The sequence below is a fragment of the Phyllostomus hastatus genome, unplaced genomic scaffold, assembly GCF_019186645.2.
Source record: "Phyllostomus hastatus isolate PE091 unplaced genomic scaffold, TTU_PhHast_1.1 phas_contig_1, whole genome shotgun sequence".
NCBI lineage: Eukaryota > Metazoa > Chordata > Mammalia > Chiroptera > Phyllostomidae > Phyllostomus > Phyllostomus hastatus.
Genome location: NW_025333498.1, coordinates 20737523 through 20760433, shown reverse-complemented (window position 1 = coordinate 20760433; position 22911 = coordinate 20737523). Strand labels below are relative to the sequence as shown.

Here is a 22911-nt window from a genome sequence, read left to right as displayed (position 1 = left end):
GAAGCCCCAAAATAACTCAAACAATTTAGTCACTTTTGACCTTAGATAGGTTTTAACCAATAAACAAGATGATTAGAGGTCCAATAAGAAAATATGAAACAATCAAGTACTGTAACAAGACATGGTGAAGCACTATATGAACCAAAGATAATTATGAAAAATAACTTGTTTTAAAAATATATTATAAATGTTTGCATTTCCAGTTGAGAAATAATGTTTTTAAAAGCTAGGACTAAAATCATATCATCCAAATACTTCTGCAACATTTTACGAAGGACTTTAAAAATATGTTATGCCATTAAATTTTCTGAACTAAACTTCCAGGTAGATATCATCCTTTGCATTTTATAGATAAGAAAAGCTAGATTCAAAAAGACTAAAAACTACTCTAGTACTAGTGAAGCTGGAATAAACCATTAGCTATTTTGACTTCTTCAACTTGAACAGCCTCATTACAGCAAGAAACTAGCCCTAAAAGTACACTTAGACTCCTCTCTCTATATATGCTAAACTCACAGGAAAAAGAGATGAACAGTATTGACTACTGTGTAGCAGTTAATACAGCAACCTGACCCAAGGCTGTCTGGGTCACATACGTATCACAGAATACACTGCATAAAGCAAAATTATCTTCAAGATTTTCCAGTCTCTCCACAATTCAAAGTGGAAGCAATTCAATGGTTAGAATATGAAGATGTCAAGTCCCCAGCTCTACCCCACCTAAGTGACCTTGGGGAAGATATTTAACCAAAGGAGAAGCCTTAGGACTGTACATGAGAAATAGGTACCAGCTGTGAACAGGTATACTGCAAGATAAACAGTGATACCCTTTGCAAATGACTGGTATCCCTAGTACCCCATCCATACACAGGAGCGCCAAACGATTAATTGCGGTCTCTCCTGTCTTTGCCAGGGTGGTCTCAGCCCTTGCCCTCGACCTTCGTGCTCCAGAAAAATCCAACACCTAAAAGGCCTCAGTTTCTCAGTCAGCCTGAAACCAGGGCATGAAAAAGTGCTGGGTGGAAAAAGAAAATCTACCGCACAAATCTGGCCCTAACTTGCCGGCAAGTTTTTCCCTCTATGCCTTGCAACTTCCCAAGACAATCCCAGCGAAAAAGAGTAACGATAGCTCAGAAGTCAAGGCTATTCCTGATCCCCAACCAAAGAAACCACAGGCTCAGTTGTGTTGCTCACCCCTTACTCGTATCACAGTTTTTAGCCTTCACCCGAGAGACATCACCTTTCCTGTGGCGCTGATCCTCAGCAAACCGGAAAAAATGCCGGGCTAGGGCAGCGTGCACAGCACACTCACGCACTACAAGCCCCAGTGGACGTCGCGAAGAGTAGGGGTAATAGACGTTGCTTACGCATCTGGAAGAATTCTGGGCATTGTAGTTCCTCATTGAGAAAGCCACTGGGGCAAAGCGTCTTAAAATTGTTCAAGTTATAGGTCTTTTAAGTCTGTGTTTCTCTACTGAGGCTTTGCATCAGTCATGGAAGACTGGCGTTTTTTATTTTCTACAGTAAAAATTAGTATTAAAAAATGAAATTTCAAAACGTGAACACAGAAAAGACGTATATAATTTTCTTTCTTACTATAGGGATGAAACTGACCATGATCTGTGCCAATGCTCTTCAAAGAGCACCAGGAGGCCCTGTCTGGGTAGCTCAGTTGGTTAGAGCATCTTCCTGATACCCCCAGGTTGAGGGTTTCAATCCCAGTCAGAGCATATGCAAGAAACAACCAATGAATGTATAAATAAATGGAACAATAAAATGTTTCTCTTTCTCTCTTGCCCGTTCTCCAAAATCAACAATTAAAAAGTTTTTTTCTATTTTATTTTTATTTCTTCTTTTATTATATTTCATTGTTTAGGCTAGTGCAGTTGTCCCAAATTATCCTCTTTTGTCCCACTCCACCCGGCCCCCTCTCAGGCAGTCCCTCAGGCAATCCCTACACCATTGTCCATGTCCACGGGTCATGCATATATGTTCCTAGGCTACCCTATTTTCTATGCTGTACTTCATATCCCAATGACTATTCTGTACTATCAATTTGTACTTCTTAATCCCTTCACTTTTTTTCACCTATCCCCCGACACCCCTTCAATCTGGCAACCATCAAAACATTCTCTGTATCTATGATTCCATTTCTGTTCTGCTTGTTTATTTTGCTTTTTAGATTCAGTTGTTGATAGATATCTATTTATTGCCATTTTATTGTTCATATTTTTAATATTCTTCTTCTTAAAGAAGACCCTTTAATATTTCATATAATACTGTTTGGGTTATGATAAATTCCTTTAGATTTTTTTTTGTCTGGGAAGCTTTTAATCTGCCTTTCAATGATTCTAAATGATAAAATAGCTTTGCTGAGTAGAGTAATCTTGGTTGTAGGTCCTTGCTTTTCATGACTTTGAATATTTCTTGCCAATCCCTTCTAGCCTTCAAAGTTTCTTTTGAGAAATCAGCTGATAGTCTTATAGGAACTCCCTTGTAAGTAATTAACTGCTTTTCTCTTGCTGCTTTTAATATCTCTCTTTGGATTTAATCTTTGGCATTTTAATTATGATGTGTCTTGGAGTGGGCCTCTTTGGACCCATCTTGTCTGGGATTCTCTGTGCTTCCTAGATTTGTATGTCTATTTTCTTCATCAAGTTAGGGAAGTTTTCTTTCAATATTTTTTCCAACAGGTTTTCAATCTCTTGCTCTTTCTCTTCTCCTCTGGCACCCTTGTGATGCAAATGTCAGTATGCTTGAAGTTGTCCCAGAGGCTCCTTACACTATCCTCATTTTTTTATTCTTTTTTTCTTCTTGTTGTTCTGATTGGTTGTTTTATTTTGTTTTGCTTCCTTATGTTCCAAATCACTGATTTGATACTCATTTTCATCCACTCTACTGTTGATTCCCTGTAAATCAGTTTTTATTTCCAATAAGATATCTTTCATTTCTGACTGGATCTTTTTTATGCTATTGAGGTCCTCACTAAGTTCCCTGAGCATCCTTATAATCAGTGTTTTGAATACTGTATCTGATAGATTGCTTATCTCCATTTTATTTAGTTATTTCTCTGGAGTTTTGTTGTTCCTGCATTTTGGCTATGTTTCTTTGCTCATTTTGGCTGCCTCTTTGTATTTGTTTTTATGTATTAGGTATAGCTACTATGTCTCCCAGGGTTGGTAGAGTGGCATAATGTAACAGGCATCCTGTAGGGCCCAGTGGCACAGCCCCCACTATCACCTAATCTGGGTACTCAAGGTATACTCATTGTGTGGGCTGTGTACACCTTCCTCTTGCAGTTGAGCCTAGATTGCTGTTGGCACATTCAAGATCAGCCACTGCTTATATTTTCTCCATGGTCACAAAGCATTCACTACAAAGTGATCTGCACATGGCTGCTACTTTTGCTGGGCTTGGAGATGCCCAGGTGAGGCCAAACTGTGAACCAAGACCAGATGCTCAACAGATTGAGAAAATGTTCCAGAGAATAGCAGTTTTGCACTTATCTTATACATTAAAATCAAAGAAAAAAGACATTCACTGGTGATAGATTAGGGAGGCAGGAGAAAGCTAAGGAGGGGCAGGAAGTGGGGAACTTCTGGAACTGGATAAAAAGCAAAACAATAAATACAAACTTCTTGTAGATAGGTGGGTGCAGGAAAGTTAACAGTCAACAACTAACTCAATAACAATCAGGGGATTTGTGGTCTTCCCTTTGGTTCTCTGGTGAGATATCTGTGCTTTGAGGGGTCTGGAAAAAGGAAATCATTTTGACATTCCTAAGGTATGTTATCACAGATGCAAAAACACAGTAGACAGTACCCTTAATAAAGGAAAGATTGACTTTTGTCAGGGAAGATTCTAGCCTAGGATATGACCACCTGCCATAAACTGCTTCTAGTTAATAAGTTTTAATTTCAGACCATCCTTTGTGGGTTACTCTACGTCTCTGAGTTAATAAAGCCACCACATAGGCTTTCCTGAGCTCCTCAGGTTTAGTATGTGGCCCCTTTTTGTCCACAAATATTCATAGCAGCATATTTACAAAAGCCAAAGGCAGAAGCAACCTAAGTGTCCATCAGCAGATGAATGGATAAAGAAACTGTCATATATACACACAATAGGATCATATTCTGACCCTTGCTACAACATGGATGAAACTTCAAACATTATGTTAAGTGAAATAAGCTAGACACAAAAGAACAAATATTGATTCTACTTATGTGAGGTACCTAAAGCAGCCATTCACAAAAAGAACAGTGGTTGCCAAGGACTGGAAAAAAAGAGAAATATGATTTCTCAATTATATCATGTTCAACTGTGCTTTAACCCTGGATATTGGTGGACTTTTCTGCACACAAAAATTCAGGGGACCAGGCTTCTTCCATAATTTCCTAGAGCTGTAAAGCCCTCTGGATCTAGCCAACAAAAACAGGAAGAGAAGACACAGAAAAACCATAGCACTTTATAAACATCTTGGCTTGAATGTAATACACATCATCTACATGCTTTCCACCAATGAGAAGCATTCACATATCTTTACTTAGATGCAAGGGGACAACTAGAAAACATAGTTCTTAGCAGAACAGTTATTTCCCAGTGACAACCCTTACTATGTAGGTGGGAGCACAAATTTTCTGGCTGTCACTGCAAAGCTAATCAAACACTTCTCTGGCATTTTATAATTGGATCTGGCACATAATCTTAGACTTAGATTATTAAGATATGAGGTAACCTCTGCTCTGGCCAGGTGGCTCACTTGGTTGGAGTTATCATCGCATACACCAAAAGGCTGAGGGTTCAATACCTGATCAGAGCCCATATCTAGGTTGTGGTTGCTGAACGGACAAAAAGGCCCCATTCAGGCCTTCTTTACCAGAGCTACTATCTCTCTTTCCTTGAATCTGTCAGGCATAATTAACTGTTGTTTTTCAGAGCCTCTATTCTCACAACTGAAGAGATGACTGAAACTATACGCAGCACAAGTGTTTTAAAATGTATACAAATAGGACTTCTGGCCAAGATGGAGGTGTAGGTAGACACACTGTGCCTTCTTGCACAACCAAAAGAAGAACAACAAATTTAAAAACAAAAGACAACCAGAACTGACAGAAAATCAAACAGTATGGAAGTCTAACAACCAAGGAGTTAAAGAAGAAACATTCATCCAGACCGGTAGGAGGGATGGAAACAGGCAGTGGGGTGGAGAGGACTCGAGGCACGGCAGCAGCTGGAGGACCAGGATGGGCAAGGCAGTGGCTGGTGGAGCAGGATGGGCAAGGCTGCAGCTGTGCAGGCAAGGCAGTGGGTGGCGGACTTGGCAAGGTGGCAGATTGGAGACTGGGCAGTCCCACATTAGAGTGCAGATAAACCAGGAGAAAGAACTGGGGAGCAACCCAGGGTTCCAGCGCTGGGAAATAAAGCCTCAAACCTCTGACTGAAAACACCTATGGGGGGTGAGGCAGAAGCAGGAGAAATTCCCAGGAGAGCCTCACAGGAGAGTTCATTGGAGAGACCCACAGGGTTCTAGAACATACACAAATCCACCCACCCGGGAATCAGCACCAGAAGGGCTAAATTTGATTGTGGTAGCAGGGGAAGTGACTGAAAACTGGCAGAAAGTGGAACAAGCAGCATTGTTCCCTCTCAGACCCCTCCCCCACAAATGCAGCAACCAGGGTTGCCCCACCCTGGTGAACACCTAAGGCTTCACTCCTTACTATGTAACTATCACACAGAAACCAAAAAAAAAAAAAAAAAGGCCCAAATGAAAGAACAGAACAAAGCTCCAGAAAAAAAATACAACTAAGAGACAAAGAGGTAGCCAACCTATCAGCTGCGCAGTTCAAAACACTGATAATCAGAATGCTCACAGAATTGGTTGAATATGGTCACAAATTAGATGAAAAAGTGAAGGCTATGCTAAGTGAAATAAAGGAAAACGTAGAGGGAACCAAAAGTGATGGGAAGAAAACTGGGACTCAATGGTGTGGACCAGAAGGAAAAAAGAAACATTCAGCTGGAACAGAATGAAGAAACAAGAATTCAAAAAAATGAGGAGAGGCTTAGGAACCTCTAGGACATCTTTAAACGTTTCAACATCTGAATCATAGGGGTGCCAGAAGGAGAAGAGGAAGAGCAAGAAATGGAAAACTTATTTGAACAAATATTGAAGGAAAACTTCCCCAATCTGGCCAAGGAAATAGACTTTCAGGAAGCCAGGAAGATCAGAGAGTCCCAAAGAAGTTGGATCCAAGGATGAACACACCAAGGCACATCAGAATTACATTACCCAAGATTAAAGATAAGGAGAGAATCTTAAAAGCAGAAAGAGAAAAGGAGATAGTTACCAACAAAGGAGTACCCATAAGACTCACTGATTCTCAAAAGAGACCTTGCAGGCAAGAAGGGGCTGGAAAGAAGTACTGCAAGTCATGAAAGGCAAGGACATACACCCAAGATTACTCTATCCAGCATAGCTTTCATTTAGAATGGAAGGGCAGATAAAGTGCTTCTCTGACAAGGTCAAGTTAAAGGAGTTCATTATCACCAATTCCTTATTATGTGAAATGTTAAAGGGACCTACCTAAGAAAAAGAAGATCACAACCATGAATAGTAAAATGACAACAAACTCACAAGTATCAACAACTGAACCTAAAACAAAAGCAAACAAAGCAAACAACTAGAACAGGAACAGAATCACAGAAATGGAGATCACATGGAGGGTTATCAGCAGGGGAGTAGAAGGAAGAGAGCGGGGGAGAAGGTACAGAGCATAAGTAGCATAAATGGTGGGTAGAAAATAGACAGGGAGAGGTTAAGAATAGTATGGGAAATGTAGAAGACAAGAACTTATATGTATGACCCATGGACTTGAACTAAAGCGGGGGAATGTGGGTGGGAGGGAGTGTGCAGGGTGGAGGGGAGTGAAGGGGGAAAATGGGACAACTGTAATAGCATAATCAATAAAATATATTTAAAAAATAATAAAATGTATACAAACAGGACATATCAGATTGGGGTGCCCTGACCCTGAACCCAAGATAACACTGGAACCAACTGAAGCCTACACAATCAGTGAGAAACCTGATTTACAACTAATTGCCCTGACTACCCAGTTGCAATCCCCTTCTCTTTTATCACCCAATAAAAACTCAGAGCCCCAACCTTTCATTGCTGGTATATCTCTTCACACCTACCCCCTTTCCTTTCTTGGAAAATGAATAAAAATTTTCCTCTCTACATTTTTTTTCTCTTTGTGAGTTCTTTCACAGCTCATAGCACCAACCACCCTAACAGCCTCAATCCCTGGTCAAAGCACATACAGGAGGCAAACAACCGATGTTTCTCTCTCACCTTGATATCTCTTGCTCTCTCTCTCCCTCTCACTCTTTATCTGTCTCATCTGCTTGAGTGTATGCATGACACAGCAGCTGATTTCTCCTAGAGTGGGTGATTCAAGAAACACAGCAAGGAAGAAATCAAAATGCACTTTATAACCTAGTCCCCAAAATCACATATTGTCAGTCTATCTTATTCTATTCATTAGAAGAAAGTCACATTCAGTAATTTATGGACATATTTTAAAGCGATCACACTGTCTTAACAGTTTTGTTTCATGAAGCATACATTCCCAATTTTGCCCAAGCTAGTTTAAACTTGCTTTCTCTTATTTGAGAGGTCTTACTAATGCTGGAATCAAAAGGCATATGTAATAATAGTATTGTGAATACTATTTCATGAAACACTTTGGCAGTACCTACCAAAGCCGATCTTCTTCATACACTAAGATCTAGCAGTTCCATTCCTAGGTGTATTTCCAATACATAAACAAAATATATATGCTCCAATATAGTAGATAGAAGAATATTCCTAGCAGCTTTATTCATAATAGCTGAAGTTAAAAACAAACAAGTATATCCAACTAAAAACAAACAAAAATATCCAACTAAAATAGAAGAGATAAATTGTGCAATGCCCGTTGTGATGGTTAATTTCTTTTTCTATTCCTCACCCAAGGACATGCCCACCAAACCTAGATATGTTTATTGAGAGAGGGAGAGAGAAACATTGATTGGCTGCCCCTCACATATGCACCCACCACCCAGGCATGTTCCCTGACCAGTCATCAAATCAGTGACCCTTCGGTTTACTGGACAATGCTCCAACTGAGCCACACTTGACAGGACGTGACGGTTAATTTTATATGTCAACTTGACTGGGTCAGGGGCTACCCAGATTAAACATTATTTTGAGGTGTTTCTGTCAGGGTGTTTTTGAATGAGATTAGCATTTGAATTGATGGATTTAGTAAAAGTAGATTGCCCTCCTAATGTGGGTGGGCATCACCCAATCCATGGAGCACAGAAATAGAACAAAAACACGCATGAAGGAGGAATTCACCCCTTTTGCTTTCCACCTGCCTGATGGAGCAGGAACACTGAACTGGGATTTTCACTATCAGCTCCCCTGGATCTCAAATTTGAACTATAATTACACCAACAGATTTCCAGGGTCTCCAGATTGCAGATAGCAGATTGCGAGTCTTCTCAGACTTTACAATCACATGAGCCAATTAGTTCTAATAAATAGCTTCCTATATATATCCTATTTGTTCTGTTTCTCTAGAGAAACCTAATATACCCACATAATGAAGTACTATTCAGAAATTAGAACAAACTATTGTTGCATGCAGCAATATTGATAATCTCACAAACATAAAACTGAGCAAAAAGCCAGCTGCAAATGACTACATATGCATTCCACTTATATAATGTTCAAATATAGACAAAATTAATGTCTGCTGTTGGAACTCCAAATACAGGTTATCTTTGGAGCATAGTGAGGTGATAGAAGTACTGAGGAGAGGAATGAAGTAGGCTTCTGGGATACTGATATTGCTCTATGTCTTAATCTAGTAGAGGTTACACCTGTATGCTCACTTTGTAAAATGTATTGAGCTAAACTTATGGTTTGTGAATATATGTGAAACTTTAATTTATCCTACCTTTTAAAAAGATATGGAAAATTAGTCAAGGAACTAACTGAAGTCTCTGTTGAAAACCTCTGTTTCGATGACTATAAAACTATTTTTTTGTCTTTAAATCTGATATCAAGTGACCTTAAGTGATACTTCCTCTAAGGGTGTTAGAGGCTAAGCATATTTCAAAATTCTAGAAACATCACAGCAAATTGTGTGTCTGCCCACAGTGTAGAATGGTCATGCAAACTAATTGTGCAACAACTACCTTTTAATGGGATATATGGCCCAAACTGTTAATTTTCCACCAAAACACCTTTTCTTCTTCTTTCTGGAGACACGCCAATATTACATTTCCCAGCACCTTGTAACTGACTTTGGTGTGTTCTCATTGATGTCACTAGCCAAAGTGGCATGTACTACTTCCTGGTTTAGGTCTTAAGATATTCCTTCTTCTAGAAATAAAAGGCATCCAAATTGAAAGGGTGGAAGTAAAACTGTCATTGTTTGCAGATGACATGATAGTGTACATAGAAAACCCTATGGACTCCACCAAAAAACTACTTGACCTAATAAGTAAATTTGGCAAAGCAGCGGGATACAAAGTCAATATTCAGAAATTGAAGGCATTTTTCTACACTAACAACAGAATATCAGAAACAGAAATCAGGGGGGAAAAATCCCATTTTCTATAGCAACAAGAAAAATAAAGTACCTAGGAATAAACCTAACCAAAGAGGTAAAAGACCTGTATTTAGAAAACTACACAACACTGAAGAAATTAAGGAAGATATAAATAAATGGAAGCATATACCTTGTTCATGGACTAGAAGAATTATCATCAAATTATCCATTCTACCCAGAGCAATTTATAGATTCAACGCAATCCCTCTTAAAATACCAATGGCATATTTCACAGATACAGAACAAACATTTCAAAAATTTATATGGAACCATAACTGACCCTGAATAGCCGCAGCACTTTTGTGAAAGAACAACAAAGTAGGAGGGATCAGAGTACTTGATATCAAACTATATTACAAGGACACTGTAATCAAAACAGTCTGGTACTGGCATAAGAACAGACACATAGATCAATGGAACAGAATAGAAAGCCCAGAAATAAACCCAAGTCTCTATGGTCAATTAAGACTCAAAAAAGGAAGCAGAAGCATAAAATGGAATAAAAATAGCCTCTTCAACAAATGGTGTTGAGAGATGTGGACAGCTACATGCAAAAAAAAAAAAAAAAGAAACTTGATGACCAACTTATAGCACATACAAAAATAAACTCATGATGGATAAAAGACTTAAATATAAGTTGGTGACAACATAAAATCCTAGAGGAGAACATAGGTAGGAAAGTCTCAGATATTCCACACAGCAATATTTTCATTGATATGTCCCCTAGACCAAGGGACATAAAGGAAAGAATAAACAAATAGGACTTCATCAAAATAAAAAGCTTCTGCATGGCTAAAGAAAACACCAGCAAAATGAAAAGGGAATCAACTGTAAGGGAAAATATATTTGCCAATGATATCTCAGACAAGTGTTTGATCTCCAAAATATATAAAGAGTTCACACAACTCCACTCCAGGAAGACAAACAATCCAATTTAAAAATGGGCAAAGGACCTAACTGACACTTGTCCAAGGAGGACATACAGAGGGCCCGGAGACATATGAACAGTTGCTCAGTATCACTAGCCATCAGAGAGATGCAAATTAAAAACACAATCAGATACCACTTCACATTGGTCAGAATGGCCATCATAAACAAATCAAAAACATAAGTGCCGGTGAGGTTATAGAGAAAAGGAAATCTCAGTATATTGTTGGTGGGAACAGAGACTGGTGCAGCCACTGTGGAAAACAGTATGGAATTTCCTCAGAAAACTAAAAATGCAACTGCCTTTTGACCCAGTAATTCCACTGCTAGAATTATACCCCAAGAATCCTGAAACAGTAATTCAAAAGAACCTATGCACCCCAATGTTCATAGCAGCACAATTTACATAGCCAAGTGCTGGAAGCAACCTAAGTGCCCATCAGTAAATGAGTGCGTCAAAAAACTGTAGTATATTTACACAATGGAATACAGCAGAGAGAAGGAGCTCCTACTCTTTGCAATGGCAGGGATGGACATCAAGAGCATTATGCTAAGGGAAATAAGCCAGGCAGTGAAAGACAAATACCATATGATCTCACCTATAAGTGGAATCTAATCAACAAAACAAAAAAGCAAGCAAAATATAACCAGAGACATTGAAATAAAGAACAAACTGACAGTAATCAGAAGGTAGTGGGGAGCGGGATAACAGGGGAAAAAATGGAAAGGGCTGTCAAGGAACATGTTTAAAGGATCCAGGGACAAAGCCAAAGAGGGGTGGTATTAAAGGTAAAGTGAGGGAAAGTGGTGGCAGGGAAATGGAGGCAACTGTACTTGAACAACAATAAAAAAAAAGATATTACTACTTCTTTCTACTTCCTATCAGCTGAACCCAAGGTAAAACATCCTAATCGTGCAAAGTCAAGGCTCTGGAGTATGTTGAAATAATATGATGAAAGGAACTCAAGTTTCTGAATGACTGTATGGAGCAGAGTTGTGCTCTGACTTGGTTCACCTGCCTATGAACTATTATGTAAGAGAGAAATAAATCCTTTGTTCTTGAAGCCATAGTATTGTTGAAGATAACACTTCCTTTTACTAGCAACAGCTTCCTTCTCGCAACAACAAATCCACATCAAATCCATTTGGGAAAGTTTGGGATTTCACAGACCAGTGAAATTTCAACATATTTGGTACCAAACAAAGCAAACTCTCAATTTTTCATTTCCAAGTAAGGACATCTAGAGAATGAAAACAATTATCACATTCTATAACCATTATTTCATAAAAGGATATTTTTACACTAAGAAATTATGACAATTTAAAAACACAAGCAATATCTCTTAAGAAAAGAGCAGTGAAAACTTTGTCATGGCTTAGCATCAGCCACCAGTCCTTGAATTACATTTGTAATTTTGCTTCATAACTTCTTTCAAGAATCTTCTAAAACCTCACCTTTTGTAACATACACTAAATCTAACAAATACTGTGGGAGCTAAAAACAATTAATACTTTTCTTCCCATCTTCTAAGTTCTTCTAGCTGGGCTAATAATCAAATTAACCGAGACAGATTAACAGGAGAAAATCAAGTTTTAATAATACATGCACAGGAGAAATTCACACAAGCATGAAAATTCCAAGAACAGTGAGTCAGCATTGGGTGTAGATGACATTTTGAGCAAAGGAGAAAAGGAGGGCAACATAGTCTTAGATTTCAGAAGTGAGAACTGGTAGATGTGAAAGAGGCAGACAAATTCTTGCTAGGCAACTCAGAAACAATGAAACAGTGGGTGTCTAATTAACAGGGCCTAATTTAGGCCCTTCCTTCCTAAAATTTCCTTCCTGAAGAAGCAGGTTTTTCTGTCAATCTCTAGGGCAGGAAAGTGGGAAGGGTCAAGGGTTCTCTGTCTTGTTTCTTAATATCCAGCTAAAATCAATATGCTAAAAAGACCACTTCAGGGTGGTAAAACTTTGCTTTCCTTCAATCAGTAGACAATGTGGGCAGGCAGTGACAATCTAATAGGTTCTGCTGGTCTGCAGTTTGAAAGTCTTCGATGACATCATCAGGTACTCAGGTACACTCTCCGGTTTGGCTTACACAGCATCAGTCACTAAGATTAAGCATGAGTTGTTGTGATGTCTCTGAAGTTTGTATCATGTCTTCCAGCCATAGTTTATAATTGCAAGGCTCAGGAAAAAAGTTACAGTTCAATGATTCCAAGTCAAAGGATGGGAGAAAAATGGAACATTAGTTCAGAGCAGCAATTTTCAACCTTTTCCATTTCATGGCATGCATAAAGTAATTACTAAAATTCTGCATCACACGAAAAACTATATTATGTTATATATATTAAATATATGTATATATAAAAATATGTGTATGTAAAACTATATTGTTATATATACAAATGTTATATATAATATAGTTTTTGTTGATCTGACAAAAATGAGTATAATTGTGATTCATTCATACCAGATGGTTATTATCATTTAAGATTTTATTTATTTATTTTTAGAGAGAGGGGAAAAGAGGGAGAAAGAGAAATATCAATGTGTGGTTGCCTCTCACGTGCCCCCTCCTGGGGCCCTGGCCTGCAACCCAGGCACGTGTCCTGATTGGGAATTGAACCAGTGACACTTTGGTTCAAAGGCCAGCACTCAATCAATCAGTCACACCAGCCAGGGCAAGACTAATTTTTTAATGCAAATGTCTAGTTTCAATGAATTTGGCCTGATTATTTGTTTTTTTAAAAATATTTTTATTGATTGATTTTAGAGAAAGGAAAGAAAAGAGAGGAAAGGAGAGAAACATTGATTTCCTGATCTATTTATTTATGCATTCAGTGGTTGATTCTTACATGTGCCCTGACCAGGAATCAAACCTGCAACCTCAATGATGCACTAACCAACTGAGCTACTCAGCAAGCTTTTGGCCTGATTATTTGTGTAACTTCAACAAGAATAGTAACTAATCATATAGGTTCTTTTAAATCTGCTTTGCTGGAATTTTCAACCCTGTGTGAATTCCCCATGCACAGGTATTAAAATTTTTATTTTATCCTTTTAATCTGTCTTTGTTAATTTGACTTTAGCCCAGTTAGAGGAACTTAGAAGGTGGGATGGAAGGTGTTATTTTTTCCTCCAATGTACTTTTTATTATTTTACTATTAAATAATTCTCAGTCACTTCATATTGTGGATTAAAAAGGGGTCACATACTAACCCTGACAAGCTCAGGAGAGGCCTGTCTGATGGGTCTTACAAACTCAGAGACTGAAAGTAACCACATTCTAACTAAAAGGGGTTATGTCAGGTAGTTACATCCTAGGCCTGTAGCTTCCTTAACAAAGGTCTATCTTTACCTTAAGTGAGCCTGTCTATTGTTTTTTTCCATCTAAGACACCATAACTTTGAAATGTCAGAGTGATCTCATTTTCTACACCCCTCAGGGAAAACTCACCCCTAGAAAATTAGACAAAACCCCTTATTGTAATCTTATTGCCCAAATACCAACTCTATGTGCTACAAATATTAATGATTAAGTATCCTGTAGCTGTACCCGACAACGTAATTTTATTTTTTTATCCAATCAGAGATTTTCCCACTTTGCTTTCTTCCATCCTCTTAATCTACTACCAATGGATTTCATGTAGCCCTTTTTAACCTCTCCTCCTTTGATTCTAATGTATAAAATAAACCTCAAAACCGCCATTCCCTGGAGCATTTTTTCAATTCATCGAGATTTTCCTCCCAGCTGTTGTTGTCAGTTTGGCTCAACTAAACTCATAAAAATTCTCTATAGGTTTAGGTGTTTCTTACATTGATACATTCATTTCTCTTGGAAGATGGTATACCATAGAACAAAATTAGTGACATTACCTTTGTACACTCCAACATGTTAATTATGGTATGATTGTTACTGGACCAGGGACCTGGCCCTAAGTGGGTTTGCCTAGGGCCAGATGGTAGTGTGTGGGTTCTTGACTTTAGGTATGAAAGATTTCACAACATGAGTCCAGTTGACTATGAGGATCCATTTATTACAGGGGAGAGCTGGGGAGAGCAAAATAAGGAAGGCATAGCATAGCATTCTTAGCATAGAATAAGCAACAGGAGAGCCTCACTAGGAAATCAGAGAAAAGGGGGCTTTGGGGATTAGGTTGGGGACCAACTGCTGCTGCCGAGTGCCTTAGAGTTTAGGAGATGGCTACCTTTGGGGAAAGAACTGAGGGGAAAGAGGGAAAAGGATATGGCACTGGCTGCTCCCCCATGAGAGAAAGTGCAAGTATGCTTGGTCCTTTGTGTTGAGGCTTTAATCTCTCTCTTACAGTCTGGGAATCTTAGGGGAGGGTTTCAGCAGAATATTCACCAGCTCTCAAGGTGTGCCATTTTAGGGTCATGGTCTCCACTGATTGGTCATTGGCAGGGCAGGGGGTCTTTTAGTCATTGTAGTTGGTCCTGGAGTCACCCACCTGGTTTTGCTGCTTTTCTGGTCCTGGAGGTGAAATACAAGTGAAGCCTAAATGTTATCTCCAGGGAGGAAAGGTTTCCCTGGGCGTGAGGTCCTTGTTTTCCCAGTTTGACCCCTGCCAGGCACTAGAGGCCTTCAGCCCTGGTGACCATTCGCACCTGGCTATAAATTGCTCAGCCATTGTGTTCAGCTATGTGTCTTTACTTGAGGATCTGTAACATATCCTCAAAAATGTCCCTGACTAAGTAGGTAAGAAAGAGGAAGAATACACCAATGTAAAAGCATATCACTTATACATTACTTCTTTCAGTAAGTAGAAGTCTGGGAAACTAACCTAAGCTAAATAAAAATATATTCTGATGAAAGCTGAAGAAACAAAAATCAAACAAACCAATACTAACAAAAAATCTATCTTAATATAGTGCTTAATATAAATCAGATTTTTTAAAGGTCTTGTAGAATTGCCCTCCTCACTGAAAAGTGTAAATTATACCATTGAACTGTCCAAAGATGAGTCTTCTGTTGCTCCCCTGCAATAAAGGCAATCAATGGCTTAAGGAGTTCTCTTCTCAGTTTTACAGCTATATGAAATTCGTCAAGACCCTAACATGTACTACATGCCTAATTGTTGCTGATAATTAATTCACAGAATGTAAATGAGTGAAAAGTTTAAATCATAATGTATGTTCTTTTTCCACAATAATAAAATCTAAGTTCCCTTAGCCAATTTCTTTAAAACTTGCCTCATATACCCACAAGGTTTACCCCAGCACCCCGCCCCTCAAATAGCAATAGGCAGTAATTTCTAACATAATCTAGGGTCTCCTTTTTTATTTACTGATTTTTAGAGAGAGATAGAGAGAAAAACATCAATTTTGTTGTTCCACTTATTTATACATTCATTGGTTGCTTCTTGTATGTGCCCTGACCAGAGATGGAACCCACAACCTTCCTATATCCAGAGAATACTCTAACCAACTGGGCTACCTGGCCAAGTGGGAACTCTTACTTCTTAAAATAATAATATGTGTCCTTGCCCTGGCTGGTGTGGCTCAGTGGATTGAGCATCAGCCTGGGAACCAAAGGGGAACCCATTCGATTGCCAATCAGAGCATAATCCTGGGTTGCTGGCCAGGTCCCCAGTAGGGGGCACGTGAGAGGCAACCACATATTGATTTTCTTTCTCTCCTTCTCTTCCTCCCTCCCTTCCCCTCTGCCTAAGAAATAAATATATAAATAAATACATAAATAAATAAATAATCTTAAAAAAATAATATGTGTCCCTTTTCCCTTAGAGAAGGGGTGTCCAACTTTTTGGCATCTCTGTACCACACTAGAAGAAAAGTTGTCTTGGGCCATACATAAAATACATTGGGACACGTAATAAAGAAAATCTCATAATGTTTTAAGTAAACTTATGATTTTGTGTTGTGCCGCATTCATAGCCATCCTGGGCTGCATGCAGCCCACATGCCACAGGTTGGACACCCCCACCCTAGAGAGTACTGAATTTGGAGTCAAAGACCTGCTTTGATATTTAGAAACTGTGTTTGGGAGGGAGCCACTCATCCTCCCTGAGCCTCGATTTCTTTATGTGCAAAACAGCAATAATAATATCATGGGTTGTTGTGAGAATATAAAAAACAACGGGCCTGACTGGTGTGGCTCAGTTAGTTGGGCATCATCTAACAAAGCTAAATGTCACTGATTTGATTCCTAGACAGGGCACATGCCTGAGTTTCAGGCCAGATACTCGGTTGGGGGCATGTGCAATAGATATTTGTATCTCCTCCTCTCTTGGAGGCAGGAGATAGTCAGGAGAGAGGAAACTAAGGAGGTGCCCCAGGGCTAAGATAAAGGACAGCCATACAGGACAGAGACCCTGTTCTAAGACTGGTTGTTCTCGACTTCTGGAAAAGCACAGAATCATGGTGAACCATGAATGCACCTTCACAGAAGATGCTACATGACCCCTGATTCATTATAATAAATTAATATTGTGGGACCCCATTCCCTGGTGGCCAATCAAGAAAAATCATGGGAGACCACATGTACAGCAGCTTTAAAGTAATATAACTACTTGTACATGTGCAATAGAAGCCCGCCAAAACTAGTCAGGAAATATCTGCCCTATAAGAATAGAATCCCTCTAGCCCTTGAGGTCAATCTCTGCTGAGCATTGGCTCGCTCCCATGTTCTGTGGAGTGTACCATTATTCAATAAATCTGCTCTCTCTCTTTCTGCTATAAACACTCTGTGTGTTCAGTTCAATTCTTTGCCCACGATCACCAGGAACCTGGTCACCTGTGGCCACCTGCGACTTCTTTCTCCTTGCTCCTTTCTCTGAAAATAAATAAAATCTTAAAAAAATAAAACCACAAGGAACATCAAACTTATTTCTTTTTTCTTCAAATTGCACTTTTTTCATAGTGTTAACTGGGAGTTGTTTTTTTAAGATTTTATTTTTAGAGAGAAAGAAACGTATTACATATTTGTGCGAGAGAACCATCAACTGGTTGCCTCTCCTACACACCCCAGGCTTGTGCCCTGACCAGGAATCTAACCAGTGACCTTTGCTGGACCACGCCCAACTGAGGCACACCGGTTAGGGCCTGAGCTGGAAGCTTCTAGAAGGTAGGGCTTTCTTCTCAGTACTGTGGCAGGCGGTCAATAAACGTCTACTAGGTGAAACCTAGTAGGTGAAACTCTTCTCGCCAACAATATGACATCCTGACGTTTACAAACATTCCCCATCAATTCACACATAAAGTACTAAACTTACCTATTAAACTAGGTGACGCCATCAGGGGCACATCAGGGGATAAGGGCAAACAACCGGTGACGTACTTCCGGCGCGACGCTTTTCCTCCACGCCGAGACGGGGTTGTGGGGGAGGGAGGCGGGTAGTGGGCTTTAGCGCCTTTTCTAGCGGCGGTAGATTTGAAGCGCTTTAAAGGACCCGGGGAAGAGAAGACTGTACTGGTGCAGGTAAGTAGCGGGAAGCCCGTGTTGTTTCAATGGCCTCCTTCGCTACAGTCCCTGTGCGAGAGCGGGAAGGCCCGGAGAAGAGGGGCGGAGCCGGCGCGATAGGCCCTGCCAAGCTAACCGTCTTCCTCTCGAGGTAACGGGGCTGCCTAGTTCCAGAGGGGACCCTCGAGGACCTTGACGCATGTTAGCACTTGGAGAAGGCTTTCAGCTCTGTCACCCGGGCCCGGGGAACGGCCCTCCCTCTGCCAGCCCCCGCCCTCTCCTTTCGGGCGCACGCCTCCTTCCCTGACGCATTTTGCCGCACAAGCTGTAATATGGCGGCAGCGTCGGCGGCCTGAACTCTAGGGAGCCGGGGTGATTTTTGATGCTTCAAAATTGTAAGACTAAACACTAACGTGGGGTAGATAGGAGGATTGGTGGGGAAGGGGAAGGCGTAACTTGACATCCTGTCAGGGTTGGAGCGTCGCGGGCGAGGAACCTGGATCACAGGAGTTAAGATTAGATTGAAGACAGGCTTTACTCCTACTGCGACCTTTTATTTCCTCATAGATACAGCGTCCGTCGTGAATAAAGTGGCCCAGGTCCCCTAGTTAAGCATTCTTCTAAAACTCAAATCAAGGCTCTTCTTCTGTCGTCCCAGAGCTGTCTCGAAGTTCTCCCACGTTTCCGAGGATCTGTGAGCAGCGCAGGCCTTTTAGAAGGAGATTACTTTAGAAAGCAAGTGATGGCTTTTGAGCTCCATATGCTTTGGGGGAAGTATGCGAATTTGGCTTATCTTTAGTCTTTTAAAGTGTTAAGTCGAGGTCTGCGGGCACGAAGAACTGCCAGTCGCTTTAGAGATGTTATAAAAAGCATCATTTTGTGCATTGATTTTAATTTCTCCTCACAACAGTACATTCTGTGCATGACCAAGTTTTTGCAATAGTGGTCACAAGTAGTTCCAAGGAACAATTAAATATTTTGGAAATTTGGGGATATGTTAACTTCCAGTAGCTTAAAATCACATGGGGGGAATATATGTGTGTCTGTATGTATTCTCATTTGGCAAAGAATGACCAGTAATTTATCATTTCGGAATGATAATGGGGAGGCTATGTGTAAACATTTTTGAAACTGTGCCATAAAATCCAGAAAAGGCACAGATATCTACATAGTCGCTTCTTTTACTGATACTTGTTCTGTATCAGAAAATTTACCCGATCTAGCATTCCCCTTTTATTTTATTTTAACCATTTGAGATGGGATTATTTTATAACAAGTTACATTTTGTTTTAACCAGAGTTCATTTTATATTGTTTAATGTTTTCTTTATGATTCAGGATTATTGGTGCTTTGGGATTGTAATGGGTCTTGCCTTGTGGGATTCTGTACTTTTTTTGGAATTGCGTTTGCTTTTTAGGTTGTTTTGTGTTTGTTTTGGTCGTTGCAGGCTCTTGTCAGAGTCAGTTCTTTTTGTCAGGAGTGGACAAGTTTGCAAATTCCTTAGGTTAGAAATTTTTGTTTCTGGCTCAAACATCTTTCTGAACCTCAGTTTCTTCATTTATAGAATGATATTTTGATTTCAGACTATCATGAAACTAGGGTTCAAAAACAAATATTAAGGTTTGTTAAAATTCTGTTTACAGTGGGCTTTCAGTGAGAACTCTGCGGTTCTCCAATGAGTGAAGAGCATACATTATATTTATTGAAATGTATTAAAGGCCCTTAGTTTTTTGGTGGTATTTACCTTCAGTAAGAATTCTGTGGTTCTACGAATGAAGAACATACATTACGTTTATTGGAATGTATTAAAGATCCTTAGTTCTTGGTGGTTTTTATTGTGGTCTTACAGTATTGTGGCCTTGAAGTAAGATCTTTGTCCTTTTGCATATTTTAAATTAGATTTTCTGTTGGGCAGCATTCATTCTATAATCAAGGGAAATTGGTAGCCATTCATAATAGGATGAACTAGTTCTGTTATCAGGACACCACCTGCAATTCTTTCAATATTGCTCTTTTAAGAAATACGGGTTGATGTTTTTCCCTATTATTTTATTAATAAGATAGTTCAACAGAATTATGTATTATCTGTTTTTAGTATCCTAATGTACTAAGCTGTTTTACTTGGGGAGCCATAGATAATTGACTCAATTGACTTGAAGAGTTTGTTGCAAATCTTTCTGCTATGTTGTGTTACTGAATTTTTTTTCTCCTGCTTTAATATTAGCACCAATCTTCAGTTTTCATTTGATTTAAGACAAATCTTATATCTTGAAATTTGCTACAGGCACGTATCATAAATACTCAAAGAAAACTGTTGTATCTGGGACTTTGTACTTTTAGTGCCAGAGAGGAAATCTTTTGAACTTGGTTTTAGTTTGAGTGGTGGCTTAAAATAGTCACCAACTTCTTTTTGAAATTTAATTACATCATACTTATAAATATAGGCATCAATTTTTTATATTAAAATGGTCATTTTCAAAATGTGAATGATTCCTTAACTCACTGATTTTTAAAATGAATGAAAACCCTGCTTATATATGAAGCCACTGTGACATAAAACTTGGGCTTACAGTTTATTTAGTCATTGCATTATGGTCATATGCTGGAAAGTTCAATAAGCCATTACCTAGAATGTTTGTGAATAAGCTGGTTTCCACAGTGAAGCTATAGACTACTTAAACAGAAAACTCTTGCTTTTCTTTTTTTTTTTTTATTTTGTGGTTCCTTGTGACCTTGAGCCAGTCACTTTAAGTCGCTGGTCCTCTGGTTCTAAATCTATAAAATCAGAATATTGGACCAGATTATCTCTAAAGTTCCTTCTAACTTCAGGAGTTTGTAGTTCTATACAAATTACCGAATTGAATAATGTTGATAGGATGGTGTAGGTATAGCTCTGGAGACATTGAAATAAATTTATCATTATAAGAATGTAAATAATTGCAGGTACAATTTTAAGAATATTAGCAGAGATTTCCCGGTTAGCATATGCTTTTTTCAGTTCAGTACTAACACAATTGTACTATATTTTTATGTCTCTTGGATTGTATGTGTCGAAAGTGTATAATATCTTTACTTAACACTGAACTTGGCAACATTCCAGAATTTCTTTTTGTTTTCTAAAGGATTGGAGAATTTGGGAAGTGTGTATACTGTTAAATTGTGGTTCTGCCAGCACTGTGGTTTGTGACTGTCAGAGACACTAAGGGAAGGGGGCGCTATATGGAAGAGCATAACAGTAGTTGCCTTTCCTGACACCTCAGAATGTTAAGTTGTACTTAATTCATTAGCAATGTGACATTCATAAGTGTATTTAAACGTTTTTGAAACAATTCATTTTTCTCATTTGTTCTCTATAAACTACATTAGGGGTAGGGTAAAAGAGGCCTATGGATGTTAGATTGCCATCTTTGAAAGTAATTTTCAAGATTGGCTGTAGTCTATTAGTTTAACTTATACAACATGATTACACTTAGAGATGGAAATCTTGTATGAAAATTGTCACCTATTTATTAAACTTAAGCAGATGCCCACTGTTGTTTCTTGGTTTTGAACTGAATATGCCCTTTTATAGTGGATTCTGTAGGAAGGGATAGAGGGAGGGAGGGCACAGAGAGAGAAAGGAAAGGAACACTTCAAAAAAGATTTTATTTACTTATTTTTAGAGAGAGGAGAAGATGGGGCGGCGGGAGGTGGGGGGAGAAAGAGTGAGATGTGTGAGAGAAACAGCAATCGGTTGCCTCTCTTATGCTCCCAACTGGAGAGTTGGCCCACAACCCAGGCATGTGCCCTGACTGGGAATCGAACCAGCAACCTTTTGGTCCACAGGCTGGTGCTCAGTCCATTGAGCCACACCGGCCATGGTGAAAGGAACACTTTTTAAAAATAAAATGCAGTAGGCAGGTCTAGACTTTCAATTGTGAAATAGGCTGAAAGAATGGTTACTGGTAGGCTGCGAGAATTTCTGACTACAGAACTATTGACAATACCCTATGTGAGGAGGAAAGGCACTGAGTTTTAGTAAAGGAGTCTAGTTCTACTCATGCTTTGATTAACTAGCATTCTTTCTATTTGATAATGTAGTCCTGAGCCAGTCATTGCTTTGTGTTGAAGATACAAAGGTTCTTATTTTGAGGAACTTACAGAGCAGTTTGTGATAAAGGAAGATTCAACAAAGGAGGATCATTTAGGCTTTAGAGAGCTACGGTGAAGCTCCCAGAGTGTACTCTGGCTCTGTGAATCTTTAAGGACAAGCAGAAGTTAGCCAAGGGAGTCAGAAAGGACAAAGACCTGCTGATCATCTTAGTATTAATAGTTTAGAAGGATTTGCTGTCTACATTTTCAATATTCAATACTATGCTGACTCCCTCATACTGTGTAAAGTTGCCAAATAATTCTTTGAATGTAGTAAAGTCACTGTATTATTTATTGCCTTATTACACATACCTTGTCCTTTATCGAATATTTTAATGATTAGTTGCCCATATGCTTTGTCCTCCCTTCTTCATGTAACTTTAGGGTGAATATGGAAATTATTTTATGTATGCATCTACAAGATTTAACTTTTACATATGAATTGTTACCTCTCTGATATTTTTTAATGATGTATATATATATATATGTTGTAGAAGTTTATAATCTTAGCATTTATATTTCGAAATCTTATAACTTATGTCTATTGTTGACATACAAAAGTAACTAAAAACATTTTTTTTTAATTAAACAAAAAAGCCCTGGCTGCTGTGGCTCAGTGGATTGAGTGCTGGTCTGAGAACTGAGGGGTTGGCAGTTCAATTCCTTGTCAGGTTGCAGGCCAAGTCCTCAGTTGGGGGCATGCCAGAAGTGACCAATGTATGTTTCTCTCACCCATCAATGTCTCGC

The 22911-nt window shown here is 39.1% G+C and overlaps 2 protein-coding genes across 10 annotated transcripts in view; one reads left to right on the top strand and one right to left on the bottom strand.

The window, feature by feature from the left end:
* Window positions 1-17910, bottom strand: part of FASTKD1 (FAST kinase domains 1) — a 53494-nt gene extending 35584 nt beyond the window's left edge. For 3 of the 5 annotated variants that reach the window (XM_045831386.1, XM_045831411.1, XM_045831405.1), the window contains exon 1: window positions 1195-1288. The gene's annotated coding sequence lies outside the window, so the exon portion shown is untranslated. Of the gene's footprint in view, window positions 1-1194; window positions 1304-17845 lie in introns of those variants that run through there. The other 2 variants (XM_045831400.1, XM_045831393.1) reach the window with 2 other exon arrangements.
* Window positions 17911-17918: 8 nt separating this feature from the next.
* The window catches only part of PPIG (peptidylprolyl isomerase G), a 45107-nt gene continuing 40114 nt past the window's right edge, over window positions 17919-22911 (top strand). Inside the window, exon 1 of one of the 5 annotated variants that reach the window (XM_045831419.1) lies at window positions 17919-18051. The gene's annotated coding sequence lies outside the window, so the exon portion shown is untranslated. Of the gene's footprint in view, window positions 18052-18154; window positions 18185-18283; window positions 18429-22911 lie in introns of those variants that run through there. The other 4 variants (XM_045831431.1, XM_045831438.1, XM_045831448.1 and 1 more) reach the window with 4 other exon arrangements.